The sequence below is a fragment of the Dermacentor albipictus genome, chromosome 1 (assembly GCF_038994185.2).
Source record: "Dermacentor albipictus isolate Rhodes 1998 colony chromosome 1, USDA_Dalb.pri_finalv2, whole genome shotgun sequence".
NCBI lineage: Eukaryota > Metazoa > Arthropoda > Arachnida > Ixodida > Ixodidae > Dermacentor > Dermacentor albipictus.
Window position 1 is genome coordinate 394,817,574 of NC_091821.1, and position 16,673 is coordinate 394,834,246.

General features: G+C 47.5%; 1 non-coding gene across 1 annotated transcript; it reads left to right on the forward strand.

Annotated features, from left to right (window-relative positions):
- Positions 1-1,116: 1,116 nt before the first annotated feature.
- Positions 1,117-1,188, forward strand: TRNAP-UGG (transfer RNA proline (anticodon UGG)). The gene has a single exon. It is a non-coding gene; the product is annotated as a tRNA-Pro (tRNA).
- The last annotated feature ends 15,485 nt before the right edge of the window (positions 1,189-16,673 follow it).

The window sequence follows — 16,673 nt, forward strand, 5'->3', positions numbered from 1 at the left end:
GAGCAAGTGACGTCTATAGGGCTGTCTATAGAATTATCTAGGAAGTAAAGACAGCTGACCGCAAGGCAGGCGCAATGGAAGATCGCCGGGAGAGGCTTCCGTCCCGCGAGTGGACATGATGATCACGCATGTGGCACGAATCTCTGCACGGGTCTCGGTATATCGGCCAAACTTACAAGTGCGCTGCCTTCAAGAGCGCGGTTCAGTCGGCACCCCCACGCGAGTGTCGTGCGACGTATAGTGTACTAGTACTATAGTGTACTATAGTACTAGTGCATCATAGTGCGACGTTGCTCTGCATGCATGCGTGGTGAACGAAAAACTAAGACGGTTGTGCGGGCCGAAAAGCGCGGCGAACTTCACTTCAGAGGGACGTATAAGAGGAACACGCGAAGAGACACGTCCACAACGAAGCTGCCCAGCGTCGATGGAGATAAACCCTGGGCGTTCTATATTCCGGGCATTGTCCAATTCCGCCATCTCGTCAGCTCTGATCGGCTGGCTCGGAGGGCTCCCCGATTGGCTCAAAAAAAAAAGAACAACAAAGAAAGAAAGAAAGAAAGAAAGAAAGGAAGAACATCCGTTCCAGTATTCAACAACATGCCGGTATTATAAAAATGTCCCGAATGGCGCGCCCAGCCGAGCTCAGTATGCGAGGACACTATAAAGGCCTATACGCGAAGCTGCGTTGTCTGACGTCTCTCAAAGAATCGTACTCTGCCTACGTGAGTGCGGCGAACCACTCCAACTGTACATCGCGAACGGCGACGACGTGAACTCATCACTGCAGCTTTCGAAACGGCTATACATGCCAAGTGCGCCGGCACGCGTATACCGCGGCGCGTATACTCGCACCACGTTTGAATAGATTCACCCAGTAAAGAACGGCGTCGCCAGCGCCTTCTTCCGCACGTCGAAGAATCATGCAATCCATTTTTTTTTTTTCATTCTTCTTCTGCCGTTTCAGCACGGCAAGCGAAGAAGGCGCTGCGGAGTCCCGCGCGCGGGCGTTGAACGCCTCGGCAAGAATATGAAATCCGCCAGAACCGGGTTTTACAACTTCTCGAACGCAGCCGTGACTTTCTTGCAGCGCTGCTATTGGGAAGTCTAAGCGTCGGCTCGTTGGTCTAGGGGTATGATTCTCGCTTTGGGTGCGAGAGGTCCCGGGTTCAAATCCCGGACGGGCCCTTAGTTTTATTTTTCTCCGAGCCCTTCCCCGCCCCACTCCCCCCTTGAGCATGAATGAAATGATTTTCCACGAGAGCGATGGCTAAAGGAACTCTTTCGAATGAAGGAAATGGTCGAGAGGACGTTCGTCGATGCAGCCCGTTTACAAGTCCTATGTGCAGTCGTTCTGGTTCAAATGCGAACTGCAGCTGAGTGTGTGGCTTTGCGCAGCCCAGCGGAAAGCGCAAGAACTTATTTATTTAGTGTCAATTGGCTTTGCACCCATCATTGAATACATGTAGGAACGGGACCAGAGACAAAACAGGGGCGGTGAGGGAAGCAGTGACGTCACCGCATAATTGTTAATTGAACGACGGGGCTGGAGCGTCGAAGGAAAGCAAAAGAAGATAGAAATAGTAACTCTGACAGTGTCGGTGTCTGGAAAGGGAAGAAAGGCATACGGGCATCTATAGCCAGCACGGCGGTTTTAAAATACATTTGCTTTCCTGCGCCTGCGTGCCTGCTGATGACGTACACAAGTGGAAGGTGGCCCCCTTGCTGGTGCGTACAAATTGTAGGCACAGAGGCCACAAGCGGATGTGTGGCGCACAGCAGACCATATCCAGAGGTCGTTAACTTTTTTGCGCACAGAAGAACGCAAACCACAGCGATGAGGCAATGTTCATTCGACAGGAAGTCGTACTTCGTATATATGGTTAACGACAGCGGTTTGCTTGCTGCTGCCTTCGTCATGCAGCACAAATTTCGCAAGTAAGAAGAAAGGAAGCAAGAAATAAACAAAGAAAGAAAGAAAGAACCGCAACAGTCTAGGAATCAGCAGATGTCCGGAAACGCGCCCCACAATAACATAGCAACGGAAAGCGAGACGAATGACTACGTTTCTACGTATTCCCGAGGTCATATACGATCGGCAACAAAATAATTGCGAGAAAAGGAGAAAGCAAGATGGGATAGTCTTGGCAAGGCAAGTTGACGTTGGTCTGGGAGCGTACAGTCTGCCACGCGATGACGTAGGAATGCAGCGGCCTGATGTACGATCACCGCACGTTATAGGCGAAAAAAAATTAATTGCTAGAGGAGAAAATGGAACACGAACTTGCCTCTTTTCGAATTTCGCGTCCAAACCCCAGAACTTGTAGGGGTCAGCACGACGTCACAGATTTCAAAGTGTTTTCAGGCGTTCAGGCCGTTTCTGTGCTGAAGAAGTCTTCAAAGTTATCTAGTTTGTGTCCTTGCTTACTTTAAGACAAACCTTCTTTACTTTCTTTATCTATAAGCAATAAACTAATTAATGGGTAGACGCTGTAAAAATTCGTGATGCATAAACGGGAAACTGTCGCGCGGAAACTTGATGGCTTCGGCCGTCTGTTTGTCTTTGGCCGTCTCCGATTTGACATTTAGGACTGCTCAGCAGTGCTGGAAACGCTGCGCACGTCAACGCTCGTTGGCTGGAAGCAGCGGCTGGGGCAATCCAGGGACCATCTGGGGCGAGAAATCGAAAACGTCATTTAGTTTTTGCGTTTGTTCCCGCTTACCAAGCATTACGAAGTTTGTGTCCTTGCTTCCATTAAGAGAAACCTTCTTTAGCTTTAAACAATGAACTATTTATTCAGCAGACACCCATATAACGGGAGCTGGTGCGCGGGACCTTCTAGGTGACTTCGGTCACCTGTTTGTTTTTGGCCGACTCCTATTTGACGTCCAGGACTGCTCAGCACTGCCCGAGACGCTGCTGACTGATTTGATTTCTTTTCTGTACTCTCAAAAGTAAACTTTACAAATTCGGCTTTACCTAATATTTCCATTTAATGTACCTTTTACGTAGCACTACTCTTGCCGCCACGGCTTTATCGGTCATGCCAATCAAGAACGAGTATGCATTTGTGAATGCAACGCATTCAAGGATAGTGCAATGCCGGCGGTGACAAGCACTTTCTGCACTACTGCCCATCCTTGGAAAATGGAAGTCTTGCCCTCCCTGCAGCTCCAAATCAGCCACACGGAAGACCGTTCACGTTGCACAGTATAATTATATGTATCTTAAGACCACGGTCTCGCATATCATAGCTCTATAAAACCACAAATGTACTGCTGTTATTGCTGAAGCCAACCAGACTGACTGAATTAATTATTTCTGGGGTCTTACGTGACAAAACCACGATTTGATTATGAGGCACGTAGTGGTGGGGGACTTCAGATTAATTTTGACTGCCAGAGAATACTTAACGTGCCCCGAATGCACGGCACACGGGCTTTTTTGCATCTCGCTCCCATCGAAATGCGGCCACCGCGGCCGGGATTTGATCCCGCGACCTCGTGCTTGTCAGCGCAACACCAGAGCAGCTGAGACACCGCGGCTGGTGCCAGCCGCACTGAGCGGCCTTCTGTGAAACACAACGGAGAACTTTCACTACGTTGGCGACAGCACTGGACTTCCCTTCTCCTAATCTCATCACCCCGTGCCCCAGTACAGGGTAGCCAATCGGGCTCAGTCCTGTTTGACCTTTCCCGCCCACAAAAAGGTAAATGAATATTTTTTTCTCTTTCTTTGTTACCGTCACGATCTAAGCGTCTTTCTGTTTTCTTTCTTTTTCTCTTTTCCTTTTTTCTCATTCCGAAGACAGAGATAGTGGTGAAAACATTTTGTTCGTAGGCTGGCTCAAGAATGGTTTTGCTTAATCATTGCAACATATACCTGCTGGGTAACCCGGTGCCAAGGCGAGCGTACACGAAGCGCGACAAACGAGGAAAATACTCTGTAAGCTTCCGGCTTTCACTGCTTAGCCACGTCACACCTCGCGCGGCATAGTGTAAACGTTAACGCGACAGTCGAGGAGAGAAAGGCGCGCTAAGGTGTACGTGAGCGCTGTCGAGACGGGACAACTATGGCTTGGGATGCTGAAGTTAGCGTCTTGTCTATAGTTGAGTAAACTTTGCCGTCAGATCTCAAGGCGCTGGACGAAGCGCGCTGCGTAAATCGTATGAGTTGCGTCAGTGCGGGGGACTCACTTGAATTATGCGAATGACGTCGAGAACGAACCTAAGTAGCAATGTGCTACAGGATGTGCTACAATGTAGCAATCAGAAAATGCTACATGATTTGCATTATTAAGGCGAAAGCATTATATGTCTCGTCGTCCAGTAGACCTTCGAAATCCTTGAGCGAAAACGCAGCGACGATATGAAAGGTATAACCACTATCATCATCATCCTCATAATCGTCGTCATCATCATCATCAATGGCTTATTGGCCTCGAGCTCCACCACTGGAAAAGCTGGCGCCACCGTCGGCGTGACGTGCTAGGAGGGATCACGTGGTCATAGCGGCCGCGTCGGCTGCTTCGGGCGCGCCGAAGCGAGCTGAAAACGAGAGTTTAAATTCCCTCGTATGCTGCGGTCCTCATTTAGTGGCAAGATTTTTCGCTTCGAGTGTCTCCGTTACAACGCTTGAAAGCACTACAATAGGTAGTGGCTACCTTTGAAGGCGCACAACATGGTAGGCTACTGCTCGGTGCCGCAATGCCGGACGCACGCAACGGAGCACGGTGTCAGCCTTATTCACGCGTAGCCGCAGGACAAGAAGCTGTGTGAAGCTTGGCTCGCGAAACATAAAACCGGCAAACAGACATCGGCTACAACTCGGGTATGCAGCAAGCACAGACGCGAGGAAGATTTCTGCTACGGCGCCCGGTCTGCGATGTTCTGAAAACACGCACTGAGACGCTCGCTCGAGTCCGCTGCCCGACTGTCTTGACGGTTTGGTCTATGAACTTGTCGATGCTATAGAAACTGGCAAGTTCAGTGGAGTGGAAAGGCAGCGGTAAGAAGCACATTAAAAAAAAAGCATGGCATATGGTCATGTTTGTGTTATGAATTAATGCACTGGATTACAAAAAAGGAGCAGCGGGGAAGTGCACGCTGAGAACACCGATAAACATACAGTGCAACGCAACTCGAGAAATAGTATTGAAAGATCAAAGAATTTAGAAGAAAAAAAAGATTGAATCGTCGCGACGGCACATCAGTCTCCGCGTCGAAGTCTCTACAATGAAATTATTTTTGAACAGCTCTGATAGCGCCCACGCAACAATGGTTGCTTGTATACTGTCAAATGCTCATATTCTGTGGCCTAAAGCTCATGGGACGATGCGAAAACGCGCGCGCGGAGAAAGCGAAACAGTGCGCGGACAAGCATGCAGACGTGCAGTCGGTCGCTGCGAATCTGCGCGATCGCTGCATTGAGGCTTCATTTTATTACGCTCCATTTAGTTATACAAACACTATAAGAACATATTTCAGATAGTTTGCTCTCAGCGTTTACCCACCTTTCACGCAAGAAGCCGGTTCGGGAGACTCCATAGCGGCGACCGCGCGCAGTGGCGTTCACTGTACGCATTCGGTAAAGAGATAGCGTCTGTAAACGATTGCGTGCTTTCAGTTTGCCCAAGATTATTATTTAGATAGTAAGAAACTTTTCTTGTTTCGAAAGTACTTACAGAAATGTCCGGGAGAGCTCGCGTGTGGTGTTTTCAGTGAGCGCTGACAGCAAAACCTATGAGGAGCGCGCCACGTGATCCCTCATACTACGCCAGCGAAGTGCTTCCGATAGATGGCGACTCCGTAACTCCTCGCCGCCAATACCCCAGTAAGCAAACAAGATGGATGATGAAGATAGATGATAAAGCTAATTAAGTAGATGACTAAGCGAGAGGGATGACTAAGCGAATTAAGAGGATGAGTAAGCGAATTAATAGGAATGACTAAGCGAAGTAGACTAAGGGAAAAGTACGTCATGTGTTCGTCTTTAATGCATCGGCACTTGGGCTTTTGCCTTCAAGTGGTCTTAGGGATAACATAACAGACCCTGTGATTTTGAATCTTTACGCTCGTGTGGGGTCATTTTAAGTTCACCTTTTCTTCTTCTTTTCTATGCATGCATGTGGTGCTACCGTTTATACGAGGAGTGGATGTCGCTGCGGGTACGTAGGCAGTTGCCCTACGGGCGCTGAGGGCCGGTGAGGTCGGTCTAGGTGGCGAATTCCCCGCACAGATAGCAGACGACGTTTCTGTGTGTCCAGAGGGAGATCGGGGGTCCCGCACCCTATATCCAGACCATACAGAGTCATTCGTTCTGCAAACAGATGTTTCATTATTCATTCCTTCTTTCACTCTACCGATACGCTAGGTCGTGGTTTGGCTTCTCGGAAGAGATGAAATCTCAGGAATACGAAGGCGTGAAACGAATGACACTGGTTAAACAATGGAGCTGAAGCCAACGTAGCGACAAGGAGACTTTTTTTGTCTCTACCACTTGCCAATAAAAGTCCCCGACGATGACGAGTCTCATTGTGGAAACGTTGGCTTCGGCGACATTCCTTGTTCGACCGCTGTTATACTCGGAAGAGGTGAAGTGTTTCGCGGAAGGGCTAAGTTGGATTATGATTAAAAAAAAGAGAAGAATATGCACATAGAAAGTTCTTTCGTTAGAAAATATAGTAAGGACTAGATTGAATAACTTGATTTTGCCTTTAACGCAGGGACTTCCGTGTACACGTGAACGGAGAAACCATTTTCCTCGGCATTCGCGGAACATATTATCATGAAGCTTCTTGCATACGAATTAGAAAGCTAAGTGTAACGACTCTGTGAGCAGATATTGTGCTTTAACTTGCGGGAGCCTGACGAAAATTAAAAAAAAGCATAAGAAAAACACTCAGAGGCCGAAAATGTAAAAAAACTTTGAAGCGTCAACTTTGCAGTGACGCAATCTTGCACCGAAAGCATGTCACACTTACGTAAACGTCATCGATTACAGCTTTCAAATGAGTCAAAATATGTTATACAGTGGCGCAAGATTTAACATTTATTTGCTCGTAGGACTTTCGCCCAATTGATGTAAGCGACGTAGCGATTTCACAGGAGCTCTTGAGGGATATGTGAAATTTATTTTGAAGTTTTTAGAAACTTTTTTGTTCGCACTAGCCTTCTGGAGCTTTTTAGGCCTATCTAATTGCCGCCTACGCACCCTGGATCATTTGTTACAGCTCCTATTGCTGTGAACCATTTTATGCTTACAAACAGAGCTCCCGGAGTACTTCCGGTTAAGCCCTCTGGAACAAGCCCCGAACAACACAAGTTACAATAGCCTACAGATTTATAGAACTCTCCAGCTGGCACCGGTTCTGCTTTAAAGTTGGAGCGTTCAACAAGTGAATTTTGCTGTTAAGTACAAAAAAAGAAAGAAATCGTGTACATGCATGAGCTCGATGCCTGGCGCACGTTCCTTATATCTGAACACATCAAGAATGTGTGTCCACCGTATACTATGCGACATAATACTTCTTTTTTGTCTTGGCTAATTCGACCGTCATAAAACGCAGGGCAGGAAGTTCTCTGAGATACTGAACACACTGCAGTGACAGAGAGGATAAAAAGCGTCTATGCCGTCGCGAGAACGCAACGCTGGTCTATTACAACACCCGTGGCTAGGCGCGAGATCTAGGAACACGTATCCTTTCCGCCCCGGTATGGCCGATACACCAATGAGAGACACGTGTGGTGTCTGCGGAAACTGTCGAATGCCCTTTGTGCGCTTGCCTTCAAGATACGCGGCTATCCAGGGCATATCTTATGCGCTCGCATTATAAAAGCTGACGTAGCTCCAACGGAACACTTTCTGAAACGGAAATCCTTTCACCCTGGCCACATGGGTTGATGGCCGCAGAAAGCTCTTCGTGCGCTACTGCGGTACGTTTTACTGGAAACGTTTCTTTTTGTTTATGTGAAGGCGCACCAGTTTGCGCAGCACTGCTGCAGTGCGTCATGATTTGTATTTTAGTTATACGAGCGCGGTAACCAGAGTTAAGCGAAACCTTAGCGAAGGCCGGCATATCGTACTTACGCAATGTCGCAAGAAAAAGCCCACCCGCGGTAGTTCCGTTAACCTTGTCCAATGCATACGTTGACGGCTTTGTGGGTTTTCATCGCAACTGATCATATCTGCAACAGGCTGTAATTGAAGTATATCGTAACCGCGGTTAGTGTTACCGCGTCTTATAAGATATTACGAGCGGAAAGACAGAGAGAGAGTAATCACTTCATTCTAAGGTTTAAAAAAACGCATCGATGCCCTCAGTTCAAGGCGTCGCTGGTGACGTGCTTTAGCGTTAGGCCGATAAAGTGCGCAAGGACTTTAACGATAAAGACTAACGATTGTCGGTCGTGAAGGGCGGTTGCGGCGGTTAGCCACTCGGCGGAAGGGATAGGTGGGAGAGATGAGGGTTTGGGTAAGGGGGCGGAGCTAGTGCTAGTCGCAGTAGTGTTCATAAACATCACAGAAACAAGCTCATATAGTGTCTCTCAACATGCGTCAGTATATATATATATATATATATATATATATATATATATATATATATATATATATATATATATATATATATATATATATATATATATATATATATATATATATATATATATTGTGGAGAGGGGGGGGGGCGTTCAGATAGCGAAGCTGCCTGAAATCCGAGATATCAATGTACGCCGATGACATCTGCGTGTGGACATCAAGTGTAACACGTCCTCGGGTGCGCGCGAGGCTTGAAAAAGCTGCGAATTCAAAATCGGCGTATCCTGGCGAACAAGGTCTCCAGATTTCACCTGAGAAATGAGCGCTGGTCGCGTTCCCGCGGGCCAATGACGTCCTACGCTATATTTATCAACGGGAAAAATCTCTGTTACACCACATATTCTTAGGGATGATCATTGATCAAGACCTCTGCTGGAGTCCCCATGTGGCCTACCTGAAGAAACGCCTAACGGCCATTTCGACCTTTTCAAATTTCTTGGAGTTAAAACGTGGGATACGTCAGCACGGACGATGTTACAACTCTACAGGACGCTGTTTCTCGGGTATCTGAGGTATATCTTACCTGTGCTGAGCCATACCTGCAGAAGTAACATCCGCACAATCGAGAGTGCACAGACGCAGGTACTCGGGGTTTGTCTTGGATGGCCGCACTGCACAACAACAGCGGAGACAATTGCGATAGCTCAAGATTACCCAGTCACAACTCATATGACATTGGAAGTGCTCAGAGCACACATCAGGCACGTTGCACTCGCACCTTTCCACCACCTCGCCGTGCTACCGAAAGACCGGCCCACTGCCTCTTTTTTACCAGAAGATATCGGCGTACCGTGACTGCCTCCCTTGAGGTTACACCTCTGCCGAGAGGCTTCCGGCACTTCCTTGGAGTTTGGCTCGCCCATACGTTAGACTCTCAGTACCGTGAATTCGAACCCCCAAAGCAGGACATTCTTCGCCAACTCTCAAGCAGGTATCTCTAGTCATGCTGCACGAGACATACAAGGACCATCTCCATATTTACACTGATAGCTGGACAACTGTGGACGGATCTACAGGAGCTGCGATCTTTCCCGGAAAAGCCGTGACCATTCAGTTTAAAACATTTCACCGGATAATGTCGACTGCTGCGGAGCGTGCTGCACTTCGCATGATCCGTGGAGGTCTACCACGAAGATGGAGCATACTTACCGACTCGAAGGCACCCCTGCATTGTTTGTTATTCGCTCTACGCCATGGACCACAAGACTAACTTGTGCTAGAAATAAGGCAGCTACATCACCAGCTAGCAGAGAAAGGACATGACATTACTTTTCAGTGGCTCCCAGACCACTGCGACACCAAGGGCAACGAAAACGTCAATGAAGCTGCTAGGAGGGCTCACGAAGATGCCGTTAAGGAACCCATCCCCCTATCAAGAACTGAAGCAGCAACAATGCTTCGCATACTAGGGCTCGATGCCACACGATCCATGTGGAACACGCCAGGTTTGCGACATACTCGACTGCACCGCCTGGACCCATCCCTCCGACTACGCATTCCACCTGGATTATCTCGAATCGATACAACAGTTCTCTGCCGACTATGGCTAGAGAAGGACTTCAGTTTGGCCTAGTTGGCGTTTACTGCATATCATATTGACCGCAAATAAAGACAGGGACAGCGGAATAGAATACAAAAACGACACGGGCGGTAAAGGGGAGTGTCTTTCACGAATGCATTTGCTTGCCGCATCGGAATGGCTGACAGTGCTACCTGCGATAGTTGCAACAGCGAGAAAACAATCGAACATATCCTCTGTTACTGTCCACGCTACAGCTCAAAGAGACAGCAGCTCGTATCGGCTTTGGCACACCTCGATGACCGGCTACCTTCTCAGCAGACCAACTTGGAGTGCTGGCTAATGCATTCCTCACACCAGAAGGCGATGAAGGCGCTACTGAGGTTTCCCCGGTCAAGCAACCTGCTTGAACGACTGTGCCACTCCTGTGTTCCTTTCTGTTCCTTTGTGTGCATGTGCGTGTGGTTTTCTTTTTTCCCCTTTCCCACTCTTTTCGTGTTTGTGTACTTTTTTAAATATCTTTCTATATCCCCTTAGCCCTTCTTCCGTTCATGGTAGCAAACTGGATATCTATATCTTCCGGTTAACCTCCCTGCCTTTCTCATCTATTTTATCTCTCTCTCTTCATTTATCTATATATATTTCGTATATCTACTGTCAGTGATAGATAGTGTTGTATTGCTAATTGCTTAGGTAATCATCGTCGGCTATGCCCAAAATGCCTGCCTGTATTAATGATTATTTGCGTTGTAGTCGTCAAATTGATTGTGTCGTTTGCTTGTCAAAAGGGTTGTCTTTCTCTTTATTGTATTTCTGGAAGGCTGGAGCCAGTTAGGGTATATTTTCCCGGCTTCCCTCATCTTTATGATGAAATAAAGAAACTAGTACTGTCATTGTTTCTAAACTCCACACTCCTCATTGCTGCTTGTTTCTAGAGGAGCAGACAACCTGACATTGTCGTTTCTTAATATATTCGTTCTTATCGCGGAGACGGACAGCTGCGCCTAGAATTAGGGCCTTGATACTCTGGGAACGCTATGCTCTCAAATTAGAAATAATAGAGAGTTTTAGAATAGGGGCCCCAAACGTTTTGGGGCCCCAAAGAAATAGCGTCGAAGCCACTGCGCATGCGCGAGACGCAAACTGCATTTAGGTTTTGCGTTGGGAACGCTTTTTCACCGATTTAGCGGGAGCTCAAATAGCGTTCCCAAAAGCTTTGCGTCAACAAACATGGCGGCAGCCATCGAAGTGACGGCTCTAACCTAGCGCCAAACTGGGTTTGATTCGTGGTTATAACGCGTGAAGTTCGCAAGCTAGGAGAAGTAAATGCGGTTATCGCTTTATCTCAACTAGCGTGTGTAATGAAGATTGGTTAATTAGACGCCGCTGATTCCGAATTCGATTGGGGATTTTATGGCTCCTAGGCCTAACACGGCTAGGCTTGGCTGGTGAAGGCAGGTAAGGATGGTTTGCTCAAAACTAAGCGCAACTAATTGTTTGCTGCTTACAGAATAACCTCTAAATTGTAATTAAACGCGAATACACGCAAGCCAATATTACTATTCCTATCATAAAATGGTATATTTTATTTCATTATTTCTAATAGTTTTTCTTTGACGCCGTAGTGGCGTTGTCAGCGCAAGACGCTATCCGCAAACGTAAAACCCTATTTTAAAGCTGTTCACTCCCAGCTGCGTGCCCCAACGCCAACACCCGCAAAGCTCTTTGGGGCCCCAAACTATTGGATTTTATGGCTCGTAGGCCTTAACAGCTTTAAAATAGGGTTTTACGTTTGCGGATAGCTCTCTAATGTTAGCACTTGTGGAGGCGTCAAAAAAGAAAAAGAAAAGAGAAAAAAGGGGAAAAAATAAAGGAGAAAAGCTTGGTCCAAATTTTCGGGGCGTTTCCTTCCTTTTTTTTTTAAATTGATCGGCGGCCTTCGCAAATAGTACATCCCAGAATTGCCTGACATGCTAAAGCGTATAGTCATAAACCCTTTTCTGTACATACGGCGTTTAAAGCACCAGCAAGCAAGCAAAGAATGAGCGAGAGGAAGAAACAAACAAACAAAGTGCGGGAAAGGAAGAAACAAAATGACGATTTGTGCGCTACGACGTCGCCTCAAGGTTCAGGTGCCGCGTCGCAGATCGCTGAGCTCCGTTTATTTTTCTCCTTCGTGTACCGCCAAACTCGTCGCATCGCATACAGACGGTTTCGTCCGCGTCTCACAGCGGCTGATCTTGCGCACACTCTTTCTACCACGCGGCTGACGAAGTCCCGTGCCGCAACGACAGATGTCGCGCCGTTCGACGAAGACATAAAGCCCCTGAAACTTCGTAAAGATAGCGCCACTCTCCTCCTCCGCCTTCACTCCTCCTCGTTTCTCCTCTCTTTCACGCTCCCTCCTCGACCATGGCGCCGCCTACGATGCTCGAGCGCAGCAGACGACCTTTCGCAGAGTGAATGCACGCATAGCAAGGCAGTGCTCTTTAGGCGTTCACGTTGGCTTTCCAGCTCCGCGTAACTTGGTGTACAGCATAGAATTTCTAGTCGGATGCTTATACAAATTCGGTAACGGCAGCTTTTGTTTCATTTTTTGATAACTATTTCTTAAAAAAGTATCTGAAGGAGTGTTAACGCTGTGCGTTGACGACTGCGAATGTATCGCGTGCCCTACAATTAGGTACGCAGCATTTGTCAAGGACGTGTCGCAAGATCTTGTTGCGAATGGTTGTAAATAACACGTTTACCATCGAATGACAACCTCTTGGCTTCCAGCAAGCCCTCAGCCTAAAGAATCCGCGCCGCCCTTACCATGTGAATTCGCGGCGCGTATCAGCTATGACGTACAAAGGCTGACGGAGATCACTGCTCTGAAGGTTCGAAAGTGTATTACAAGCTACAGTGCCGCCAACGTGCGTGCTTGCCAATCTAAGCGCGCGCAAAGCCTCAGAGGTGGGCGCTGGCGCTATTATGCTTCTCGTGTCTCAACGCCGACAGAAATACCGCGGCCGATCATCGAGTCGGGACTGTGCGTACACAAGAAAATAAAATGAGTTTTTAGCGTTCGTGCGCGAAGCGGGAGCGCGAAAACAAGTCTTGACTCAATCTCAAACAAGACCACTGTGGCCTTCAGTAATTTTTTCAGGTTAATGACTTATCCCGAATAACACTTCATCGTGCGTTCGTTCGTCCGTTTACTAAGTGACGTACTTGTCGCGCACTGAGTTGCACTGAGGGGCATGGATTGAGGACGGTTGCACTCCCTTCGAAGTAACATTTGCGAGACATTACTTTATTAGTGAAGTCATGATCGCGCAAAGAATCCCCCCGCAATGACGCGGCAGGAATTGCGGCTAGTGAAATGATGTTTTATCCATAGGTTAAAATGATATGTAACGGCATTCGAGTTGCAAGTTAACAGTTTATTTTCACATAGATGCATTACAGATTTGCCTTTGCAGTCACAAGTCCGTGTGCACCATTTATTGTCTCATTGCGTAAATAAACGCACCAGCAAGAGTCCTACAGCAAGCGCGTCTCAATTAGGCATGGTGAATGTAGAAACTAATAGTGGCATAGACGAGCAAGCGAATGACTATATGAGCGCGCGAACTAAACGAGCGAGCAAACGACTAAACGAGCGTGCGAACGAACGAGCAAACGACTAAGTAAGAACGACGACTAAACCAGCCAGGGAACGGGCGGGCGACCTCACGTTTTCTTTGCGAGTGCTCCACCGCCGCATGTTAAGCTTCGCACACTTTGAAGCTCACGCGAATTAGCACATACGTCTCAGTTACCTATGATGCGGTCGCTCGACTACGAACGCACCGCGTAACACGGTTTCGGGAGAGCACGCACGCTTTTCATCGGTGCCTCTGTATCCCAACTCCACCGGGCGACCGCCAACGAGGAACACGAACAAATGTGGCAAACAAAGCTAGTCTATCTAAAGAAGGCTAGTGAGTAACCACAAAAGGCAGAGAGCTGCTCTCCTGAGGCGCTTTCATGATCGAGACTGAAATTTTATCAAAAGGACTGCGCTGAATCTTAAAAAATTTCGTAATCAAGTTATCACACGCAACCTCGCGTGCCCGCGAACTCAAGCCGGTTGGCGTTCAAAACGATTACGCGCACCAAATATGACTAACACGAGCACGTAGTGCGCATATAAGCAAAGCAGACGTTGCGTAAAAATCATGTTAAAGCGTGCGTACAAAAGACAACATGCACAGTGAACTGTGCAATATGTACTACGATATTGCCCGCAGCACAATACGCAAGCCTGGCACATACAACACTCTGAGAGAGCCACAACTTACATCACATAGTCGCGCGGAGGAAGTTGGTCGGAAGTTCTCCCTCCTGATTCGGTGACGCCATGTCTTTCTTCTTGACCCGTTGCGCTTACCGGACGGTATCGCGAACATATTCTTGCCTTTGCTAAAACTATATTGGCATCCAAACGCGCAGCAGGTCATGGTAACAAAAAATTATGTGAAGCGACGTCGCACTTGCCACAAAACATCCTTCAAGGCGTTCACAAGATCAAAACAACACAGTATAGGAACGGAAGGAATGCCGCCAACAAGCGCCGCTTCTCGAGCAAAGATGGCACTGAACCGCGACTGTAAACAAACGAAGCCGGCGCAAGGGGCCACGTGATGCCATTAGGCCAATAGCGACGCGGCGTCGGCTTCGGCCAGAGCGCTGGAGGAGGAAGCGGCATTCTTCAAAGCGTGGCACTACTTTACGAAGTTTAAGGGGCTTTACGAAGACATGCAGATTATAAAGGACAGACTGCAGGCATGGGTAGAGAACGAGGGGGTACTTGGAGAGGTACAAAATGGGTTTCGGAAGCATAGGAGGCTAGAAGATAATCTGTTCTCGCTAACACAGTGCATTGAAATAGCTGAAAAGGAACACAGACCCCTATGGCTGGCTTTTTTGGACATCAAGGGAGCCTATCACAGTGTACTTCAAGAGGGCTTGTGGGGCATTCTGGAAACTTTAGGAGTGCAAGATGGAGTAACCAATTTCTTAAAAGATATCTATAAAGGTAACCGGGTTATTATACAATGGGAGAAGCAGGTTTCGGAGCCTGTAATGATTCGGCGGGGGCTTAGGCAGGGGTGCCCATTGTCACCTCTGATGTTCATGCTGTACCTATACAAGGTTTAGAGGCCAAAATACAGCAAAGCGGACTCGGCTTCAACCTATCATTTTTCAAACAAGGAAAATTGATTGAACAGTCATTACCAGGACTGATGTACGCGGATGACATTGTATTAATGGCTGACAATGCAGAAGATCTGCAGGAATTAATGGACATATGTGGTACAGAAGGAGACAGATTAGGCTTGAAGTTTAGCAAAGAAAAATCAGCAGTCATGATTTTTAATGATAACATTTGCGGCGAGCATAAGATACAGGAGGCCACGCTGGAGATAGTCGATAAATACAAGTACCTTGGAGTGTGGATAAATAATGGCATTGAGTATCTGACAGAGTACGAAAAATATCTAACGACTAAAGGTAACAGAAGTGCAGCGATTATGAAGAGTAGGGCACTGTGGAACTACAATAGGTACGAGGTAGTACGAGGGATATGGAAGGGGGTAATGGTACCAGGCCTGACTTTTGCCAATGCAGTTCTATGTATTAGAACAGAGACCCGGCAACAGTTGGAAATTAGGCAACGTGGTGTGGGTAGGCTCGCTCTGGGAGCACATGGCAAGACACCAAATCTTGGAGTGCAGGGGGATCTGGGATGGTCTCCTCTCGAGAGCAGAGAGGCTAGTAGCAAGGTAGCATTTGAGGAGCGATTGAGAAAAATGGGAGAAATTCGGTGGGCTAGGAAGGTTTTCAGTTACTTATAGACGAGGAATGTTGACACGAGGTGGAGGAAGCGAACTAGAAAATTGACAAGCAAATACTTGGGCAGTAGCGGGGGGACAAGTAAGGAATCATCTGTCAAGAAAAAGGTTAAGGAGACAGAGAGGGGTATGTGCAGTACAGAGATGCACACCAGATCGACATTGGAGACATACAGGACGTTTAAGCAAGAAATAGCCAAAGAAAATATTTACGATAACTCTAAGGGAAGCTCATTGTTGTTTGCAGCCAGGACAGGTGTACTGCGGACTAAAACGTAGCGAGCCAGATACCAGGAGATAGATTTGGTGTGCGAGGCGTGTGGAGAGGAGGAGGAAACGGCTGAACAGCTGATACTTGCTTGTAAACAACTTCACCCTGCAGTTGAATCTAACGGGGAACTATTCAAAGTTTTGGGTTTTAAAGACAGTGAAAGTAGAATAGACTTTGAACAGGTAGAAATAACTAAACGGGGACTATCTGATTGGTGGATAATATCAACGCAAAAGTAAAGGAGTGAATACATAGGTATGCATGCATATAGAACCATTAAAGGCTAGGTGGCGCGCGCCGCCGCCGCCCGATTCAGAGGGTTGAGCCTCAATCATCCATCCATCATCCATCCAGCATCCATTTATCCATCCACATCCGCTTCCGTGTCTACGCGAGCGTCTGCTG